Raw genomic sequence first — 21539 nt, 5'->3', positions numbered from 1 at the left:
TCAGAGCATAGCCCACCTTACAGAATTAGCCTGGGTGAATGCAAGAGTGCCACCTTCTGAACTCTCTTTCACCCCACACTGTAGAGCTCATACTTTGCTGCGGAGACTGTTATTTAGACCATGGTGCAAAGGTCTAGACAGACTCAGGGGATGTCAGTGACCTATTGCATGGCTTTAGGGAGAGGGATATCCCCGCACATTACCATGAATCTGACTTGCTCCCTCCACTCAGGGAAGATGCACTAACCACACTCTCCTAGCTCCCAGAGGCCCACTCTCTTGACTCTTGGTGACTCCACCCTGATAAGATCTGAGAAAAATCTGGGTAATACAGAGTTGTGTGGCTCTGAGGCAGGGGTAACATTCCCTACCTTTCCACAAACCTTACCTGTACCTCCCCCTCTCCCAGCGGGTCCACTTTGCTGAGATCAGGATCCTGGCAGACTTTGGGACAGACTAAGTTGGGTGGCTCTAAGACAAGGAAAATTTTTCTGTGCACACCTTACCAGTGCTGAGCCTTCCCTTCACATGCCAAATCTAGGTCTATTAGGGCCTCATAAACTCTACTGGCCTCACTCTGTTGGCTCATTGAGACCCTGCCCCACTACAAAGTCATGTGAGCAATCAGCAGGTGGCAGCTAGATTTGTTATACTTTGGGACATTTGCTCAATCCCAGGACTATCACCAAGTTTGAAACTACATCAATCTGGTGAACATCAATCACCCCTACCTGGTGACTCACAGAGAACCTATTTCATACAACTCAAGTACTGCCAGCGGTTATTTCAGCTGTCAGTCAAAGGCAGATGGAAGTGGCCCTCAAAATTCCTTGGGACTTTTGCTGACCTTTTCCTGGGCGTGGTGCTGGAAAAAGCCAGCGTTGGTGAACAGTTTGATAATTCTCATGTACAATCAGTCTCAGCAAAGGTAGCCATAATTTTGAAGTTCCAAATAAGTGCCCAGGGCCAGTCACAATCAGTGTTTGACATTGATCTGTACCAGAATCTCTTACAAGAGGGCCCACAACCAATGAACACAATGTCCAGCTTCAGTGAACTGACTTGCACGAGATCCAATTAGCTTCACAAGTGGCATGTCCAAAGAGAGATCTCAGCAGGCACAAGACTCTGCTGAGGCAAATTCAGAACCTTGTACACTGTGATAGGGATTGACCTTCACACTGTGATGGGGATTGATCTTCATAAGTCAGCCATCCTGAGTATTAACCCCACACACAAAATAGCCAATAGCAATCAAGACCGAATTACAGAAAGAGGGCCCTTATAACCCACACAAGGGTCATTCCTGGACCACCCAGCACAGGTGATCATGAAAAATGCACCATAAGGTCCCACAAAACACCTAATATATAAGGCCAACATGCCAAGATAGAGAATCACAGCAAATCTACATAATACATAGAAATAAACACAAAGAACAGCCAAAATGGGGAGACAAAGAAAGATGCCCCAAATAAAAAAAGAAGAGAGAGAGAAGAAATCTCTAGAAAACTACTAAATGAAATGGAGGTAAGCAATTTCCCAGATATAGAATTAAAAGAATGATTACATGGATGTTCAAAAACTTAGTGAGAACTATAACAACGTGAAAAGGGACACAGAAAACATAAAAAAGCAGTAATAAATGAAGAATGCAATATCTGAAATGCAAAATACACTAAAAGGAATAAACACTAGATTGTGTGAAGCATAGGATTAAATGAATGAATTTTTACAAATGCACATATCTTCTTCTCTATTAACAGCTTGGGGGTCAGATATTAAAATAATCAACTTTTGTTTCATCATTTTATATGTTATCTTTTTATAATATAATATGTCAATGCCTATCTATTCTGCTATAAGAAAGGAGGCTGTGCATGAACAATTCTGAGATCAAATAGTGCCCAGATACCTTTACTTTGGAAATTCTGTAGTAAAATGTACCAGAGGAGGACAGAAGCATGCATCTTAAACTTAATTCCAAAGGTTTAATTATAGCTTTCTGGAGCAGCAGGTGCACCTTATTATTATTATTATTATTATTATTATTATTATTGCCTGTGAAATACAAGTGGACCCCAATGGGTATGTGTCGGGGGCGGGGGGGGGGGGGGAAGGGGGATAAGGTAAAGAGAGTGTGCAAAAGCACATTAGGGACAATTGTTTAATTGTATGAATACTTTTTGCACATTCTGCTATGAATTTAGATTATAAAAACCAGGCTCCTGGATTCCTTCTACAGAAAAGAAGCTGATTTCACAGAAACGGGCCCGTTATGAAAGTAGCTCTTCATTGCTTTCAGTTTCAGAAAGAACATTTCCAGAAAACGCCATTTCCCGTGGCCTTGAATGACCTAACAGATTGTTTTGCTGGCTGAAAAATCTTCATACTAGGTTATTTTAAAACCCAATTATTATTCAACTGGAACTTACAGAATATTGTGTGTGTATCATTGATCTTATATATATCACTAAAGCTGGAAAGAAAAAGTAATGACTGCAAGTGTGTGCAATCTGGAGGGGAAGGGGGGAAACATCTTATTTAAGCATTCCAGCACCTCTCATTGTCAATTGCAAGAACAAATATGTGGCACTTATTTAAGTCTTTAACTAACAGGCTAGTAATTTTAAAAAGGTGCTGGTTGGCCTGTTTTTAGAGTTAAAAGCATGGCCAGAAATAATCAGTTTTGGCAGTGTTAATTCATATTCACACAGAAGTGATGGTGAATTTTTTAAAACAAAAATTAAGTCATTTTTTTTTCTACACAAAAGCATTATAAGCTTTCTTTATCCATATTATGACTGCAAGATCCTGAACAATCAGGCTTCTGCTTGCCCCTCTCCTTATCACATGTTATCTTAGCTTCAGCACATGGACCTTCATTCAAATACCAAATACACCCTTCTCTTCACTAATCTGGACTTTTGTACACCAACTCCCCTTCTGCATATAATTCACTTCTCTCATTTCTTTGCAAATTGTGCTCATACTAAAAATTCACCTTAAATCTCATTTCATCAGGGGAGGCTCCAGCTGACTATTCTAAATTGAATCTTCTTTTTACTTAACTCATGTACTGCCAGGGCCAGCCTGACGGTTGAACCGGGCTGAGGTAGGGAGGTGGGAATTGAGAAAAGAAAGACAGGAAAACGGGGTTGGGAGGACTACAGGAAGCCATTGACCGACTGTAGCAGCTTTATTAACTGTGTAATGCCTTTTATACACAAACACTTGAATAGGAAATCTGTCGAGAGGAATGTACACTTTGTTCCTCTTAATCTCTAAGGGAGAGACAGAGCAGAAGAACAAATTCTTGGTACAGCAAATCTCAGTAAATAGTTACAGACTGTTTGGCAAGCTCTGAAAGATTGCTCTCATTCTACTGATAGTAGCCATCCAACAAGTCTGGGAAAACTGTGTGGGTAGGGGGTCAGCCTTGCTAGCCCCCTCGAATGCAAGGGCCTTATCAGCTTACACCCTGTCTCCAACAATGTACCCTGTGCTATTCCTTTACAATGTTTTATCTGAATTTCAATGTTACATTTGTTTGTGTAACTTATTTTACTGTCTTACTTCTGAACTAAAAAATGCATGAGCACAGGGACCATGCCTAATATGCTAACCACACAGTCCTCAATGCCTTCCCCATTGTCCAGCCCATGGTCAGTGGCCAATACATATTTATTGAGTGATGAAATGCAGTCACATTTAAAAGTGCATACTTTGATGTCAGACAGGAACATATGAGTTTTGCTCTCTGCATTAGAACCTTGAAAAAATTATGGAGAATCAACTGTCTTTAACAAAACATTAATTGATGAAGGTGTGCTCTTGTAGTGTTGTACTTGTTGCTGCCATCATCACCATCATCCTGTGCGTTTGGTTTGCCTTTGATGCTTCTGTGATTTAAAAAAAAAAAAAAAAAAACATTGTCTCTAAAAGATAAACAAGTAATACAAAACCAAGAATGTTTAGGGATTTTGCTAATAATGAGAGTTTTAAATTTTGTTCTGAGTTCAATTCTTCATATCATATTATTCTGAATATTTTATTTTTATAAAAGAACTGGCTTCGGTCAAGATGGCAGTATACGTAAATTTAGTACATGCATCCTCCCACAACTACATCTAAGTTACAACTAAACTTTATAACAGGCATTATTCAGAACCACCTGAAATCTAGCAGAACAGAAGTCCTATAACTAAGAATGTAAAGAAGAAGCCACATTGAGACTGGTAGGAGGGACGGATACACAAAATGGCTGGTACCACAGCCACATGTGGTGGTTAAAAATCAGGAGGGATATCTCAGCTATGAAGGTCCCCACTGAGGAATGAGGAGTCCCAGCCCTGCAGCAGGCCCTCCAGCTCAGGTTTCAGTGCCAGGATGAGAAGTTCTTGTTATCCAGAGTTAAATTCATAGAAGCATAAAACTGACTAGTGATTAGCAGAAACTTGGGGAAAGGAAACAGAGGCTTATTATTTCATGGATACAAAGTTTCCTTCTGGGATGATGAAAAAGTCTGGAGATGGATGGTGGTGATAGTTGCATAACAATTAAAAATACATTTAATTCCACTAAATTGTATGCTTTAAAATAGCTAAAATAGTAAATCTTGTTTTGTGTATATGTCACTATAACAATAAAAAAAAAACTTTTAAGTGCTTTAATTAAAGGAAAACAGAATGCGATCATTTCTGCATTTTATATATATTAACTAGGGGCCCAGTGCAGGAATACGTGCACCTTGAAAGGAACTGTGGGCCGCGAAGCTGCCGAAGCCACAGGAGCAGATCTCAGCACATCCTCCACTCCCCTGACCAGCCCACAGTTCCCTGTCTGCTGGCAGCCCCGCTCCCACCACCACTGCTCCCATGCGCTGATGGCTTCCGCCCCTCTTGCACCTGCTGACAGCGCCAAGTAATTGGGGCTGGCGCCAGCAGCAGATGCAAGCAGGGCTGGCGTCATCACCCCTCAAAAGCAGGAAGAGGTGGAAAAACCCTCAGGGGCAATCTGGGCTGGCAGCCAATGCTCGCACTCACTGATGGCACCAAGTGATCGGGACCTGTGCTGGGTGCTGGCAGTGGGTGCAAGCAGAGGCTCTGGCACTGGCTATGGGTGCGAGTGAGGCCTGCACTGGCAGTGGGTGTGAGTGCCGGGTGGGACTGTGGCAGATGGGAGTAAAGAATTGTCAGTAAACACCAGAGGTTCACCCTGATGACAATGACTGGTGCCTTGCCCTGGTCTGGTGCCCCAGCTCAACTGCTCCACCATCCCACTGTGGCCAATACCTGCCATGTTCTGTTCTCTGCCCCATGCTGCCAACACTTGCCATGTTCCGCACTTGCCCCCTGGTGGTCAGCACACATCATAGCAACTGGTTGTTTGGTTGTTCCGCAGTTCAGTCTACCTGCACATTAGGGTTTTAGATAGATAGATGATAGATAGATAGATAGATAGATAGATAGATAGATAGATAGATAGATAGATGATAGATAGATAGATAGATAGATAGATAGATAGATAGATAGATGATAAATAGGGGCCCGATACACAACATTCATGCAAGGCACTTGTCTCCCTCTGTGGTGGCAGCTGCCTTGGCCCCCACCACCATAGCTTCATCCGGAAGGGCTTTCGGTCTAATTAGCATATTACACTTTTATTATTATAGATTTGAATTCAATAGACACAAGAGGAATTGGAGCATCCCCTAGACAAAATATATCAGGGAAAATGATTAATTAATTCCTATTTTTCAGGGTCTTTTCCTGGACCAATCAATTGGACAAGGAGTTGGCACCATATTCACTCCAGCATGGGACAAATGCCCACAAAGAGATGGTTATGCACCATTTTCTAAGATGGCAGCAGAGTAGGTGGAAGCTGCAATCATCTCCTGCCAGGACCAAACTGGAACTGCAACTAAATTAAAGAGCATACTGAATTACCACCAAAGACTAGCTGAAGAGAAGTCTTATAATCAACTGGTAGGACGCAAAAAGGCCTGGCCCCACTCCCAGAGGGGAAGGCTGAGGTTCTGGTGGGATATATCAGCTATGGGGGTTCCCCCTGATAAGTGAAGGGCCAAAACCTCAGACTGGGCTCCACAGCCAGGAGTTCCAGAGCCAGAAAGGGGTGTCCACATAACATCTGAGTATACTTATAACAATTACTTTGAACTCTATATCTGACTTGGGTTTCCCTGGCAATGGAGGAAACCAAGCTTCCCACACACCCTGGCAGGCCCAGGCCTGCACTCAAGGTTACAAAAGTTCAATTATAGGAGATAAATAAATCCCCCCAAAAAATGGCAGCAGCCACAGAGCTGGAGAGAGCAGGAGGCTTGAGTTGCCACAGTGATGGAGGAAGCCAAGCTCCCACAGTTCTGGCCTTCTCTCAAGGCTCCAAAGTTTCAATTATAGAAAATAAATAAATCCCAAATACCAGGGCCTCCACTTGGGTCACTCAGGAGTGTGGCTGGCCTGAAAACCACCACAGGCCCTTCACCCAGGCCACTCCACACCCCAAGGGAACCTCCACCCTGATCCGGGACATCCTTCAGGGCAAACCAGCCATCCCACACCTGTGCACCAGGCCTTTAACCTACCTAATTCTATCTAATAAAAGAATAATATGAAAATTGATTATCACTCCAACACACAAGATGGCTACTCCTATGTGGTCAAAGATGACTGCCCCTATGTGGACACAAGATGGCCAGCAGGGGAGGGCAGTTGGGAGGGACCAAGCCTGCAAGGGAGGGCAGTTAGGGGTGACCAGGCCTGCAGGGAAGGGAAGTTGGGGAGGTGGAACCCAAGCCTACAGGTGAGAGCAGTTGGGGAGACCAGGTCTGCAGGGAAGGCCAGTTAGGGGTAATTAGGCAGGCAGGCAGAGAGGTTAGAGGCAATTAGGCAGTCAGGCAAATGAGCGGTTAGGAGCCAGCAGTCCCGGATTGCGAGAGAGATGTCCCAGATTGGAGAGGATGCAGGCAGGTTGGGCTGAGGGACCCCTCTACTCCTGTGCATGAATTTCATGCACCAGGCCTCTAGCATACTAATAAAAGGGCAATATGCTGATTAGATCAGATAGACCAGACATCTTCCAAATGTCATTCTGGATGTCCTTCCTGACAAAGCTGGGGCCAAGGTGAAGCTGCCCAGGGTCCCAGGTGCCTGCAGCTGGCCCAGGCGAAGCAGGCTCAGGTCCCAGGTGCTTGCAGCCAGTTGGAGGGAGGGAAACCCAGGTCCCGGGTGCCTGTGGCTGGCCAGAGGGAGGGAAGCATGGGTCCCGGGTACAGAGGGTCAAGGCAGAGGCAGTTAGGGGCGATCAGGTAGGTAAGCAGAGGCAGTGAAGGGCAATCAGGCAGGCAGGCAAGTGGTTAGGAGCCAGCAGTTTCAGATTGCGAGAGGGATATCAGACTGCCGATTTAGGCCCAACCCCTGCAGGATCGGACCTAAACCAGCAGTCGGACATCCCCCAATGTATCCCAGATTGCGAGAGGGTGCAAGCCGGACTGAGGGACCCCCCTCCCCCAACTCTGAGCACAAATTTTGTGCACTGGGCCTCTAGTGCTTTAATATTATAGTATTTGGTCCTTACAACTCAATACTGAATATTTCCTCAAGAAACAAGCAATTATATTTCTACACAATTAGAATTATATTGAAGCTAAACTTAAAGGAAGGCTGTTGGTTTTTATTCTGAGCTTTAATCACTGTCCACTGCACAAATATGTGTTTGCAGTATTTATTGATCTCTAAAAAAATGTTATTTATTTTTACTTATAGATTACAAGCTACATGAGGACACAATCTTTGCCTTTCTCTCTCCACTGAATACAGAAACAAAAGCAGGTCAAAAATGAGAATTTAGCAAACACTGCAAATAATTGACATTATTCTTTAGTGAATAATAGATGTCTGAATAAATTGTTAACTATTTTTCAAAGCATTTTTATATATTTTAAAGTGATTAATACATGTTCATTTTTTAAATGTTTTAGTGAAAAGAATATTTCAAAGAGATACATGCACTCTGATGTTTATCCCAATATTAATCACAATAGCCAAGATGCTGAAACAAGTTAAATGCCCGTCAATAAATGAATGGATAAAATATGGTATATATGTATACACAATGGAACATTACTCAGCCAGGAGAGAGGACATGGGTGGACCTTAAGTACATTATACTAAGTGAGATAAGTCAGACAGAATAAAAAAGTACTGTGTGATATCACTTACATGTGGCATCTAAAATAGTCAAGATTTTCTCTTTTTGTTTTTTTAATCCAGGGTGTCCCTAAAGGATTAGAAGATCAATTCACACTCTCAGTAGGAACAGAGATTTCCATAGAATAGTTTGCTTTTCCATTGACCCCTTTTACTTGTTGGCCACATATTCATTACTGTATGATTTCTTCTTAACAAGACAAAGCCATTCTTTCCTCTGAACACTTGAAGTCACAACTGGAAAATCTCCATTGCAAATGTGGTTATTTCTTCACAGAGATTATGACACATGAAGTCACACAGGCTTTCCCAGAAAAGGGTTTGTTGTTGCTGTTGTTGTGTTGTTGTGCTACCTTTAAATCACCTTAGAGATCTTCATCGGATAGCAAAAATCCAAACTATCCATTGCCTCAAATATTTGATGTATTCATGGCATTCTGGCAATTAAAAACATCATGTAAGTGTCAACCTTTTCTTTTTCCAGAAGTCTGTGCCTAAAAACACTCCCCGGAGATGTGCAGGAGATATAATGGTTCCTATCCTCAAATGAAACTCACTTTTATTTGAAAACAAATACGAGATACCAAGTAGTTGCACCTGGACCAGGACAGCATTTATTATTTGAACACTATGTGCCCCTATTTAACGGGGAGACTGTGATATCTTTCCCGTATCTGGTATCACTGCTAACTTGGATCCTGATTCCAACAGTGCTCAAATTGTTTCATCATCCCAATTTCCCTAGGACACAGGTACCAAGTAAATGGGCAGAGGTGTAACCTAAAGAAAGGCTGGGAAAATTATTAACGTTGTATTTCCTGTCCCAAGGTTGCAAGATCTTCTGTCTTGTGATCTTGTCCCATCCTCCAAGAGACAGGTTCAGGGTCTCAACCTCAGGCTGCAGGTTGTGACATGTTATTCTGACTATCTCTAAGCCTCCTGGTGACATCTAGATTTCATTTGGTTGTTTTCCCCAACCCTTATAACCCTACAGATGCCCTGTTGTATTCACCATCTTCAGAATCAGGCCCAGCTGGCTATGACTCCAACCATATTTTGAAATGAATGTTGTGTTCTTTTAAATTTTATTTGATGAAACCCTAACCCCCAATGTTCCAATGTGATGGTATTTGGAAGTAGGTCCTTTGGAAGGCAATTAGGTAATGAGGGTGGGGCCCTTATAACAAAGAATCATAGAAGCTCCCCCCACCCTTTCCACCATGTGAAGACACATCAAGAAAACAGCCCCTGGCAAAGCAGAAATAGGGCTCTTATCAAGAGCCCACCAATGCTGGCACACTGAGCTCAGGAAATTTAAGGAGAAAATATCAAGTTATCACTCAACAAATCAAAGAATATGAGATCACATTTATGAATCACACACACACAACCCTACCTACCTCTTCCTACTAGCATCACCTTCATTTTCCTACTGACTCCTTATTTTTATGGTTCTTCAGGTCACAAGGGTTAAAAAAATAATCCCATATCTACCTTCATCTACCATACCAAAGGATACTGGAAACAATTACCCATTAAAAAATTAAAAGTAATCTTGACAAACTCATTGAAATGGAATAAATCACAAAATTAATTTTAAAAAATTATAAGTAACTTTGTTTACATAGGTAGATAAGTGAGATATTTTCACTCCTAATTCTGAAGTTCCCAATGGATTTTCAGGGATTTATGGGTTGATAGTTATTCTTGGAGTGCTTTCAACTCCTAAGCTACCTTTTGTATTCTTCATGCAAATTACACTTATTATATAGGGTTTACCTTGAGAAAATATTATGTTCTTTAAAAAAATAAAAAATATATATAGTTTACTGATTTTAGAGAGGAAGGGAGAGGGATAGAGAGATGGAAACACTGATGAGAGAGAAATATTGATCAGATTTCCTCCTGCACATTGGGGATCAATCCCACAACACAGGCATGTCCTCTGACAGGGAATCAAATCATGACATTCTGGTTCATGGGCTAATGATCAACCACTGAGGAACACTCCCAAGGCATATGTTCTGCTTTTATACCTAGTTAGAGATTTTATTATCAATATTTTTTCAAATATTGTAAGCCACAGATGTTACTGATAAAATGTATGATTTCTATAAGATTTTGTAAAATGCCAAAAAAGTGATAATTATAAAACATAAAGATTTGTTCACAGAATATGAATACCTTTAAACCCAAAGTTATATATAGAACCCAACAAAAATATTAGGAAACATACCCATAATTTATTTAACTTATACTGAGCCTTTCAGAATGTAAAAAGGAGATACATTTCCCAGTGACTGTGACCGTGATTCCCTCTCTGAGGGTCTTGGTCCTCGCCTGGGTGAGGATGTAAGAACAGAAGTTCTTTGTTTGTTTCTGAAATTTAGGATCCAGTTGTTTTTCTGGAACATTCTCATTACAGGTTAGGAGTTCTTTGTCATTTGTTGGCCAGTCAAAGACAAAACACTTCCTTTTGGAAAGAAATCTCTCTAGGGAGTTTGGATATTTGGGCTTTGGGATTCCTGCCTGAAAGATTAAAAAAAAAAAAAAAAAAAAAAAAAAAAAAAAAAAAAGATGAAGATGAAGAAGGAACTGTCTGAGGACAAGAGGCTAAAGATTTTTATGACAAGATTTTTATATCTTTGCCATCCCATATGTTTGTGACTTCTGTTTTTAACTCCTTTAGCCAATGCTTCTTTAAACCTGAAACTTACCAATGATACAAACCTAGGGGAGACATCTATTGTAATTTAAGCAAAAAATAAAAACCTATTGCTGGCATCTCCAGACCTACCCAGGGTAAAGGTTTACTAAATAAATGACTATTGAAATAAAAATTTTAAATTTTCTATCTATTTTATTCCATGTAGAAATTTAGTTATGGAATCAAAAAGAAGAATAACAAACAAGGGATTACGAAGCAATATTAAGAATGATACCCTGATTATTTAAAGAAAACTATTTTAATATTAAAAATAATGTGTATAGTTTTAGTTCTTTTTGTAGCAAAAACTTAAAGTGTTATTTTATGATGTTATACACCTAAACTATAAACTCTTTAATATAAAAAGTATATTTGATTTGACAGTGTTGCTCTTCTGCCTAGCCAATTTCTCATTAAGTGTTTTGAGAAAACATAAATAGAAATACGAAGACAGGAATAAATAACTCAAAATTAATACTTCTCTTGAGGTTTTATCAGATACATAAATACATTTACCCACATAAATGTATCCTATTAAAATAATTTATTGTTTTAAAATTATAGCACAGGTAAATGTGGGAATTTTTTAAAAGCTATGCTATAGAAGATAAAATGAATGTTCTGGTATTTATCAGAGATATGAGAGCAGCATAGATTGAAAAGATGCATGCTTCAGGTTTTTGGAACATAAAATTATTTTTATATGATGTATCTATAAAGTCAATAGAAAGTTATATCCTTGTGTCAGAAGAGTAAGAATCTAATTATGTGAAAAAATTTTCATTATATATGGTTTTAATTGTAATTCCATGTATAACAAATCTCTGGTCAGTTGTTTTTCTCAAAACAAAAAAGCAGAAGCCATAATAAAGAATACAACTGTCTGATCTTTAGAAAGTTTTAGCACCACTGTATTCAAAGTTACAATTGGATTCTAAATTACTATGTGTAAAGAACAAATTGGTTTGAGTAATTATACTCTACTTTTCTTAAGTGAACTTAAACTCCAGTCCATAGAGCTTTTCAACCCATCTTCCAATCACCACTTCTACAGACTTCATCTAGTCTAAAACACAAATACAATCCCAGAGATCATGGACAACATTTAGTACCTCCCACCTTGTATTGCAAGAATATCAAACTTACAGCCCACAAAGAATATTTTTGAAACCCAGCTAACATAACAGTATGTAAGAAACATTTTAATAAAATTTCATAACTTGATTTTTACAAAATCCTGTTATACAAAATTATTAATAACAACAAACTATAACGTTCGCTAATGACTGATTACTATAATCATGTTGCATTGATTTTCCTTACAGGCCTTACACGCAGACGCACCATTTCTCCCCACTAATACTAGTAGCGAATATTTTAACAGCCAATCACCACATCATTAGTCTTGTACTGACTTGTTTGGTGTGTGCAAAAGGAAATATTTTGCTTTTGGAGAACAAGAAAAATAAATTTATTTGCATTATACTTATTAATTTGTGCAGTTATTCAGTGTCTAATAAGTTAATGTTCAAGAAAAAATGTTAATTTTTATTAAAATGTTCTATTATTTTATGTTAATGATTATTCATTTATTTCAGCCTTTTGTATTCAGCATGTCTCTATCAAAATCCAGTGGTAGTAAAAATAAACAAAAAATTGCTGACAAACATCGAAATTTCCAAGCAAAGTGGGAATTGGAGTATTTTTGCTGTGAAGTAAAAAATAAAATAATTTGCTTGTTATGTAATGATGCTATTAGTGTACCAAAGTTATACATTGAAAATTGAAACTTTTCGTTTTTTTGCAGTCCACATGAACTTATACCTTGTTTATTTGGTCTGTGTTAGCATTTGAGTTTGACATGGTTGATGTTCATAGCCCAAGTCATGCACTGATATCTGAAATCAGCTTCAAGGCATTCTCCAGGTACTCATCTGCTATGATAGGGTGGCCATTTAACTTCAGCTCCAGGATGAAATCTTGTACAGCCCAGATAGTCTGGAAAGAAACTCAGAAACTCTGTTAAATCTTCTATTCCAACGTGTCTAGGGTATGACTTTGCCCTGATGAGTTCTGTGAGCTCTGTCACATAACTAGGACCTGGCTAAGGAAAATAAACTTTCTAACCACAATTCCCACATTTCTCTAATAAACATGATATATTATAAGCATTCTCTTTTGTTCTGGGTCCTTCTGCTCCACCAAAGACAAGCAAGGAGAAATCTCCATTCTCAAAGACTCCATGGCACATGGAGGTTGGGTTCCTGGAAGGATACTGCAGCTGCTCCTGGGCCTGGTGGTTGATAGTGTTCATGCTGTTGTAGACGAAGCTGCTACACAGAAGCACGGCGAGGGCAAAGATCCATGAGTCATTCTTAGGGTCACCCTGGAAGTACATGAGGGCAAGACATTCAGGGGTTTACCCTATAGAAATTCATTCAGACACTAAGTCTAGCAGTCCTTCACTTTATTTCAGGTAATGTACTCACCATGTAAATAAGTAAGTTTGAAGACAGACATAAATATCAGCTTTGACAATTAGAAAGACATTTCTTGTGACTGACTTTTTCATAGGTAAAAGAATTCTCATTTTTACAAATCTTTTTTCAGTTCAATTGGATTAAATAAAATAACATATATAGAAAAACTAATGGAGCACCTGGAGTGCAATTAGGTATTCAGTGGTAGGTATTAGCATGTATTCAGTCTATACTTATGTATTGGTCTTAGGCCATATATATTATACTGTGGTTGACATAATTAGTCTTTCAAACTATGTTCAATTAAATTCAACAAATGTTTTTATGGAAAGCTAATCAATATTTCCTTCTCTTCTTAAGTTTAAAACTCAAAGTTTTAAATGACAATTATTTCTTTTAAGATGACTATTCAAAACAGTGGCAATTATCCATAGCAATAAATCCAACAAAAATGACAATATCTATATGTAGTGTATATAAGCAGTGGAATCTATAGCTATGACATTAAATTACAAGTTAGAAGTCCATCAAGGAAGAGCAGAGCTCAGAAAGTAAGAAAAGAGCACATGATATGTCAAAGTCCTAAACTAAGTGTTAAAGAATTGTTAGAATGTGGAGTTGAAGAAATTAAGGTAGCTGTTCTCTCTCCACCTGTGGAGTCAGCCTGGGTGGGTCCCCCCTTTCTCCTCTCCCCTCTCCTTTAATTCTGATTTCTCTACCTCCGTAATGAGTCCCATTCATTACTGGTGAATAAACCTTCCTTTAATATGTAAAAAAAAAAAAAAAAAAAAAAGGAGAAGAAGAAGGAGGAAGAGGAGGAAGAGGAGAAGAAAGAGGAGGAGAAGGAGAAGAAGAAGAAATGAAAGTAATCCCACAGGTGAAAGACAGAAGATGGCCAAATAGATAGTTTTTGAGTTATTTGACTTGACTGGACCAGAGGTTAGATGCAGAAATTAGGGCTGGATAGTGAGCCTAGTATAGCCAAAGGGCCTTAAAAGGCAAGCTAATTTGTTTGTATAAATTATAACTTTGTCTAAATAGTGGCATAAACCATAAATTATTTCTATTCTAAACAGCATTAAAAGCTGTTCTGTAGAGCAAATGTAAACACTGAAATTTATACTGAAAAGACTCAATACAAGAGTTTGGAGGGGAAAAAATAGCCTATTGATTTATTTATTTTTCTGACCACAATTTTTTAGAAGTACTCAATTAAAATAAGAAATGGCACTCATGACAAAATATTTAGACAGTAAGACTATATCATTGTTTGATATATGATTTTAAAAATTAACACAGAATTTGTAACTCCTCTTTGGACCTAAAGCTATAATATCAAAAATTCATTTAAAAATATTTGTTGTACAACAAACATGCTTTTATAGAAGCAGCTCATTCAGAAGTATCTCAAAGCCTTCTAGAAGGCTCTAGGAGCACTTGATGATCTTCACCAGAAGACAGCAGATTCTTTGAGGGTAAGACCTTTACTTTGGTCATTAATTTTTACATTGCTAATGCCAGAGAACTAGAAATCAGATGTTCAATAATCATTTATTAAATTGAGTCAAATCATTCACCCAGTGCCAAGCAATAATGAAAAATCGGTTAAATATACCAGGATACCTTACCTAGAAGTGAAAGGCAAATAAACCAAAATTTGCTTCATTTACTAGAGTTGGATTTCTAGATTTCACAAATAGGTCACAGCAGTTAAACCACCAAATATCATGAAGAAATAAGGAGAAAATACAGATTGAAAAGGATGTATCTGTGACTCTCTGACTACCTTTTCCACATCACCTGACCGTTGGTGTCTAGAAGGACCAGGGTGTAATCAGGCTTAGAGGGGTGAGGCACACACCACATCCAGATGCCCTTGGTTTTAGACTGCACCGTAGAGCCCAGAGGGAAGCCTGCAAGGGACATGGAAAAGAAACATACAATGACAGCAGATAACCTAAGCACTCAAGATTCTACATTATCAGACTTGTTAAAATGTAAGTATCCCAGCATACAAGGTATTGCTTTCTCCATTTCTTAAGGATTTCCTACTTTGTGTGTCATCTATTTCAAGGAGAAGACTATGTTAACTGAGAGAATACCAGTGAGGCTAGAACTCCAGAATGAGACAAACAGATATCCATAAACCAGACAAAATAGAAGTCATTGATAATCATGACAAGGACATTTTGAAAGAAAAGTGAAGTTCAAAGGCAGGAAGAAGTGGATTAAAGAGAGACATGGGAAGGGAAAAGTGGAAAAAGGAAATTGAGAAAATATCCTTTTGCCAAGCAAAGTGATCAAATGGCTAGTAGCCAAAATTAAATGTGAACTCACAAAGGATTTTTAAGATAATAGATATTCAAACATTGTAGGACGATACAGTCCTGCAGTCCTGCAATGGCCACGACCACCACTGGCTGAGAAATCTGGTCAAGAATCTTTAGAGCTTCCTGATTCACTGACAGATGCTCATTGTTTTTTTCCATCAGGCAAATGGGGGCCATCATGTTGGGTCTAGATGCCATGGCAACCTGCCAACTTAGGAGAGATGCTTAGTAGAGATAAGATTGCAAATTTATTCTCTGTCGCAGAGTTATCCAAAGCACTCAGGATAACTTATCCAAATCAACTTAGGACTAACTGAGACTTCCGTACTTTCTATGGGACCAAATGTAACCTTGAATAGCAGACTGCAGACAGCTGGCTCCATCATTCCCCCAAATCTCTGCTTATATTAGTGATGATATATAAGGTTAGTTTTATTTATAATAAAGTTTTATTTATTATAAAATTAAAACAATTATTATCATACACTGAAGGACTACAATATTCCAAACTCTATGATACATACCTTCCATACCTGGCCTCATTTGTACTTTCGAGAACCTGCAAGCTCAAAATTATTATACCCATTTTGCAATGAGATGTATTTTTGGCTCAGTGAATGGAGTGTCTGCCTGCAAACCAAAGGATTCCAGGTTTGATTCTGGTAAAGGGCACAAGCCTTGGTTTCAGGGTCCTTGGGCCCTGGCCCTGGATGGAGGCAATCAATCAATGTGTTTCTCTCACATCGATGTTTCTCTCTGTCTTTCCCCCTCTCTTCCACTCTCCCTAAAAATCAATGGAAAAATATCCTCAAATAAGGATTAACAACAACAACAACAAAAATGAGTCTCACAAAGGCTGAGTGAATAAGTTATAGGGTCAGGATTAAAAACCTAAACAATCAGCCCTAACCGGTTTGGCTCAGTGGATGTTGATAGAGCATTGGCCTGCAGACTGAAGGTCCCAGGTTCGATTCTGATCAAGGGCATGTACCTTGGTTGTAGGCACATCCCCAGTAGGGCGTGTACAGGAGGCAGCTGATTGATGTTTCTCTCTCATCGATGTTTCTAATTCTCTATCCTTCTCCTTTACTATCTGCAAAAAATCAATAAAATATATTTAAAAAAAAAAAAAGAAAAAAAAGAAAAAAAAACCTAGACAATCAAGCAAAATGGCAGACTAGAAAGCTTTAAGTCCTTGTCTTACATGGTGACATCAAAAAGCAACCCCAAGTTAGCTAAAATAACTTTATAGCAATTCCACAAAATAGTCAAAGGCCTAAAGTAACCTAGCAAACACCCAATAAAAACTTTTAAAAGCCACATTCAAAATGGTAAGAAATTCTGTGGTGTTTATGCTTGTCCTCCCCCCAACCCCATACTTCCCAGGTCTTTGTCTACGGGAGGTGACTACCCAGTGCCCTCCCTTTATCCAGAGGAAACAGTGCAGGCTTTATTTACAATGTTCTATTTTAGTTTAGAGCTATTCAAGTCTTTTCTTCAAGTCTTTATTTCACCTCACATGGATTTCAAATGGGCCAGGGAGGAGGAGGTGGTGGCATCTCGGTTGGAAAGGAGCAGTGGGCATTGCTGAGAAAAGCTGCAGCTAACCTAACCCTCAGAAGTCTAGGCCAAGATATTATGAGTGAAGACTTAAAATAGACTATCTAAGGCAACAGCTCAGTTTCGGATTCCCTCCTTCAAACTGAACAGAGCAGAGAAGAATTTGCTTACAATGCTCTAACCTGACTGGGGCTGCCTAAAAGACTAGCCTCTTTTGCCTAATTTGGATCTTAGCCGAAGAGTAACAGTGGGCACCGCATGGGAAAACTGACCTGCAGACACCTGCAGCAAGATGTTATAGATGTAAGATATTGTGACATATATCTTTTTTCTTACTGCTGGCACCCAGTTCCTAAAACCCTTGTAATTTTCTGAGTGATGATAGCAATGAGGGTATATTTTGTTATAATATTTGGCCTTTTGTCCTCAGATCATGAAAGAGCTCCAGGGAATTAAAGGTGAAAGGAGGTTCTTTTGTTTCTTACAACAACCCCCTTTCAATCACACCTAAACATATGCTAATAAGGTGATTTTTGGAAAGCCCCTAGATAACCACAGAGTGCAGGCCAACCACTGCTTAGACCAGGGGTCTGCAACCTTTAAGACATAAAAAGCCACTTGGACCCATTTCCGAAGGAAAAAAAAACCTGAGATCCGCAAAACCATTGCTACATTTAAAACAAATATAACACTGCATATATTGTTTCTTACCTTAATGCTATATACCAGATTGGATCGTGCAGTTAGCTGTCAATCTGAAGAAAAAAAGGACTTTTTCACTTAACAATGTAAAATATATTTTTGCAAATTAATAGCTAATTAAAATATTTAATTTTTAGTTAATGGGATTTTTGCTCCTGAACCTCAGTGCACAGTGTCAGCACATCAGGGCTGTAAGATGTTACCTTCATTTTCACACAGGCTTGCAAGTTGTCGGAGCTGCGGTAAAGCTTCAAAAGAGCCGCATGAGGCTCTGGAGCCCTAGGTTGCCGACACCTGGCTTAGACAGTTGAACTTTCAGCCGCACACTTCCTGGAACCTCTGGGGAGAGAAGAGGCTCTGGGCATTGAGTTAATCGCCAGTGGCCAATGATTTAATCAAGTGTGCCTTTTTAATGAAGCCCCCATTAGAAGCTCTATCTACATGTGTCCAGAGAGCTTGGTAAGCACCTGGAGGTGCTCAGAGGGCACCCAGAGAGAGCATGGACGTTCACGCCCCTCCCCTGACACCTGGCCTTTTGCATCTCGGCGTCTGGCTGTTCTGAATTATTTTTCTTTCTTAAATAAACTAGTAATCTTGTAAGTAAATTTTTTCCTGACTCCTATCATCCATTTTATTAAATTATTGAACTTGAGGAAGATACATGTAAATAAAATTATAGGTCCAGCCTGGAGGATGCTGTGATAATAAAATAAGATATATAAGCTTATATCTTAGCATAGCATGCAGCACAAAACAATAGTTTAGTATCTGTGTGTTGAATTAGATGGAGATTAAGCTACAATCATTGCATTAAGCAAAAAGTCCCATTGGTTATGCATTTCAGCATGACCTACAAACTGTAGATCACTAGGAAACAAGGTGTACAATAAAATTTTTATCAGAGCAAAATAGTAAGCTAGTTCGAATACACTGTTCTATATATAGTTCTATATCACCTACTTCAGTTTGATTCTTCACTGTCAAGAGCAAAGAATATAGGGTAGGACATGAGGCTCTTACAGCTGCCTTATAAGGACTAGAATTATACGCTCCCCTCTTTAGAGAGGAGATTAAAGGAGCTGTAAGGAGATGACTGCAAACACCTTTATAAAAACGAGGTCTCTACCGAAACCCGAAACCGGTTTGGTTCAGTGGATAGAGCGTAGGCCTGCGGACTGAAAGGTCCCAGGTTCAATTCTGGTCAAGGGCATGTACCTTGGTTGCCGGCACATCCCCAGTGGGGGGTGTGCAGGAGGCAGCTGGTCGATGTTTCTCTCTCATTGATGTTTCTAGCTCTCTATCCCTCTTCCTTCCTCTCTGTAAAAAATCAATAAAATATATTAAAACAAAAAACAAAAAACGAGGTCTCTGGTTTCTCAGATGTAAATGAGCCACAAAAGTTTTAACTTCAAAGAAGGAAAGTGCAGCTGTTCCATCTTGTTCAGGAATGGCTTTCAAGATTTCATCTACATCAGAGGTTCCCAAACTTGTTTGTGCCGTAGACCTCTTGCCATGTTTTTCGGTTTTGGGTAGACCCTCTACTTACCTGATATTGATTTTTTTGTAAATTTCTAACTGTAGTGAAGTTTAGTGTTAAAAACTTGAAATAAAAACACATGTTAAGTTTTATACATTTATTTATTGAATTTAAATTAAAACTACTCAAAATAAAATTTTGTATTTGTTATATAAAATATACGTAACATAAAATTTAATAAAAAATAATGTACCTACTTTTCTCCGGCATTCTCAAACAAAATAACACTTTTATTTGTTTTGTTTTTTTGTTTTTTCCATCAGGCAAATGGGGGCCATCATGTTGGGTCTAGATGCCATGGCAACCTGCCAACTTAGGAGAGACGCTTAGTAGAGATAAGACTGCAAATTTATCTCTAATTTGTATGATAAACTACCAGTTTATATTTTTTTAAATGTTTTCTCAACACTTTCCTATTCAAGATTCAGGAAACGAATGAACGTATTTTGGCTTCCCCAAAACTAAAGCCAGTCACAGAGCCTTGTCTGTCAGACAATAGGCAAGCTGTGCTCCCTACCCATTGTTCAGGGGTCACTCTGAATCTGAAATCAAGTCCTCAATTTCAGATGAAGTGACATTTAAACATGGACATCCCTGAGCACAGATCTAAGAATGGTCTTAGCCGCTTCTCAGCTGTTGGTTGCTCCTCCGACCCCTTTGTCCCTCCTTTACAGGGATTTCAAAAGACTGAGGTAGTTAGTCGTCGTCCCAGGAAAATGGTGGACCGATGGAACCTAAAGTAAAAGCAATTCATGATATTTTTATAGTTAACAGAGGCATTTGAACCATCTGGAAAAGGCATGAGTATGGCTGTTTGGTGCAGGCTGAGAGGAGGTTACAAAAATTCACTTACTCAACTCACTTGCACCTTAGTAAACACACTCCACCAGCTATCGTATGTCCTTCCATCTTGAAAGGCTTTCACGGCCTTTCTTCTCAATACATCTCTCCCACTTGGTTAATTTTCCTTGGCACACAAGGAAAACAGAAAATTCATGGCAGGAATTTAAGCAAAGGTGCAAAACCAAGTATATTTCAAGCATTTTTTTCTTGGTGGGATTCCTGAGCCTATGGTTAGTGAATAGCTATTAACATTTTGAATATGTCCTCTAATCTACATAGCTAATTTAACAAGTATCCTTTATAATACAATCATTAGAATATAAAGATAAGTAACATAAAAATGAATAACCACTCATTGCATTATCCAGAGATTGACATTTTGCTCAGCATCTATTCTTTTTTTTTTTATTTTAATATATTTTATTGATATTTTACAGAGAGGAAGAGAGAGAGAGATAGAGAGCTAGAAACGTCGATGAGAGAGAAACATCAGCCAGCTGCCTCTTGCACACCCCCTACCAGGGATGTGCCCGCAACCAAGGTACATGCCCTTGACCGGAATCGAACCCGGGACCTTTCAGTCCGCAGACTGACGCTCTACCACTGAGCCAAACCGGTTTCGGAGCAGCATCTATTCTTATACTTCATCCAAATTCATGAACCCTCTCCCAACAGAGGCACCTCCTGTCTACAGAAATTTAGCCAGCTGGCTCAGGTCCAATGGAACTGATTCAGTCAGACAAGAAAGTGATTGGGTGTGTACGTTTGTTTATGAGAAAAGAGTGGAGCACCTTGCATCTGACTGTTATTTTGCAAAGAGTCTTGGCTTCCCCAGAACTAAAGCCAGCCCCAGACCCTTGCAGGTCAGACACTAAGCTGTCCTTCCTGCCCATTCTTTTCGTAACAGGCCACACAGCGAATAAATATTTTAGGGTCTCTGTCACAACTATTGAGCAACAGCATCATAGATGATCATAAACAACTGGGTGTGGCTGTGTTCCAATAAGACTGTATTTGCAAAAGTAGACAATGAGACAGATTTGGCCTATGGGCCATAGTTTGCTCACCCCTGATTTAGGTCACTGTGATACTGCCACATTCTAGAACTTAACATGGGGTAATCCCCACATATATCATTGTCTT

At 39.2% G+C, this 21539-nt stretch overlaps 1 long non-coding RNA gene across 1 annotated transcript; it reads right to left on the bottom strand.

Moving 5' to 3' along the window:
• Window positions 1-15283: 15283 nt before the first annotated feature.
• On the bottom strand, window positions 15284-18296 carry LOC311616683. The gene is made up of 3 exons (XR_014793972.1): window positions 18220-18296; window positions 18026-18069; window positions 15284-15337 (listed from the first exon to the last, which is right to left on the bottom strand). It is a non-coding gene; the product is annotated as an uncharacterized lncRNA (long non-coding RNA).
• Window positions 18297-21539: the final 3243 nt, after the last annotated feature.

The sequence above is a fragment of the Pipistrellus hanaki genome (assembly GCF_964339955.1).
Source record: "Pipistrellus hanaki genome assembly, chromosome: 2".
NCBI lineage: Eukaryota > Metazoa > Chordata > Mammalia > Chiroptera > Vespertilionidae > Pipistrellus > Pipistrellus hanaki.
The sequence above is the reverse complement of the archived record's forward strand: the minus strand, read 5'-3'. Positions and strand labels throughout refer to the sequence as shown.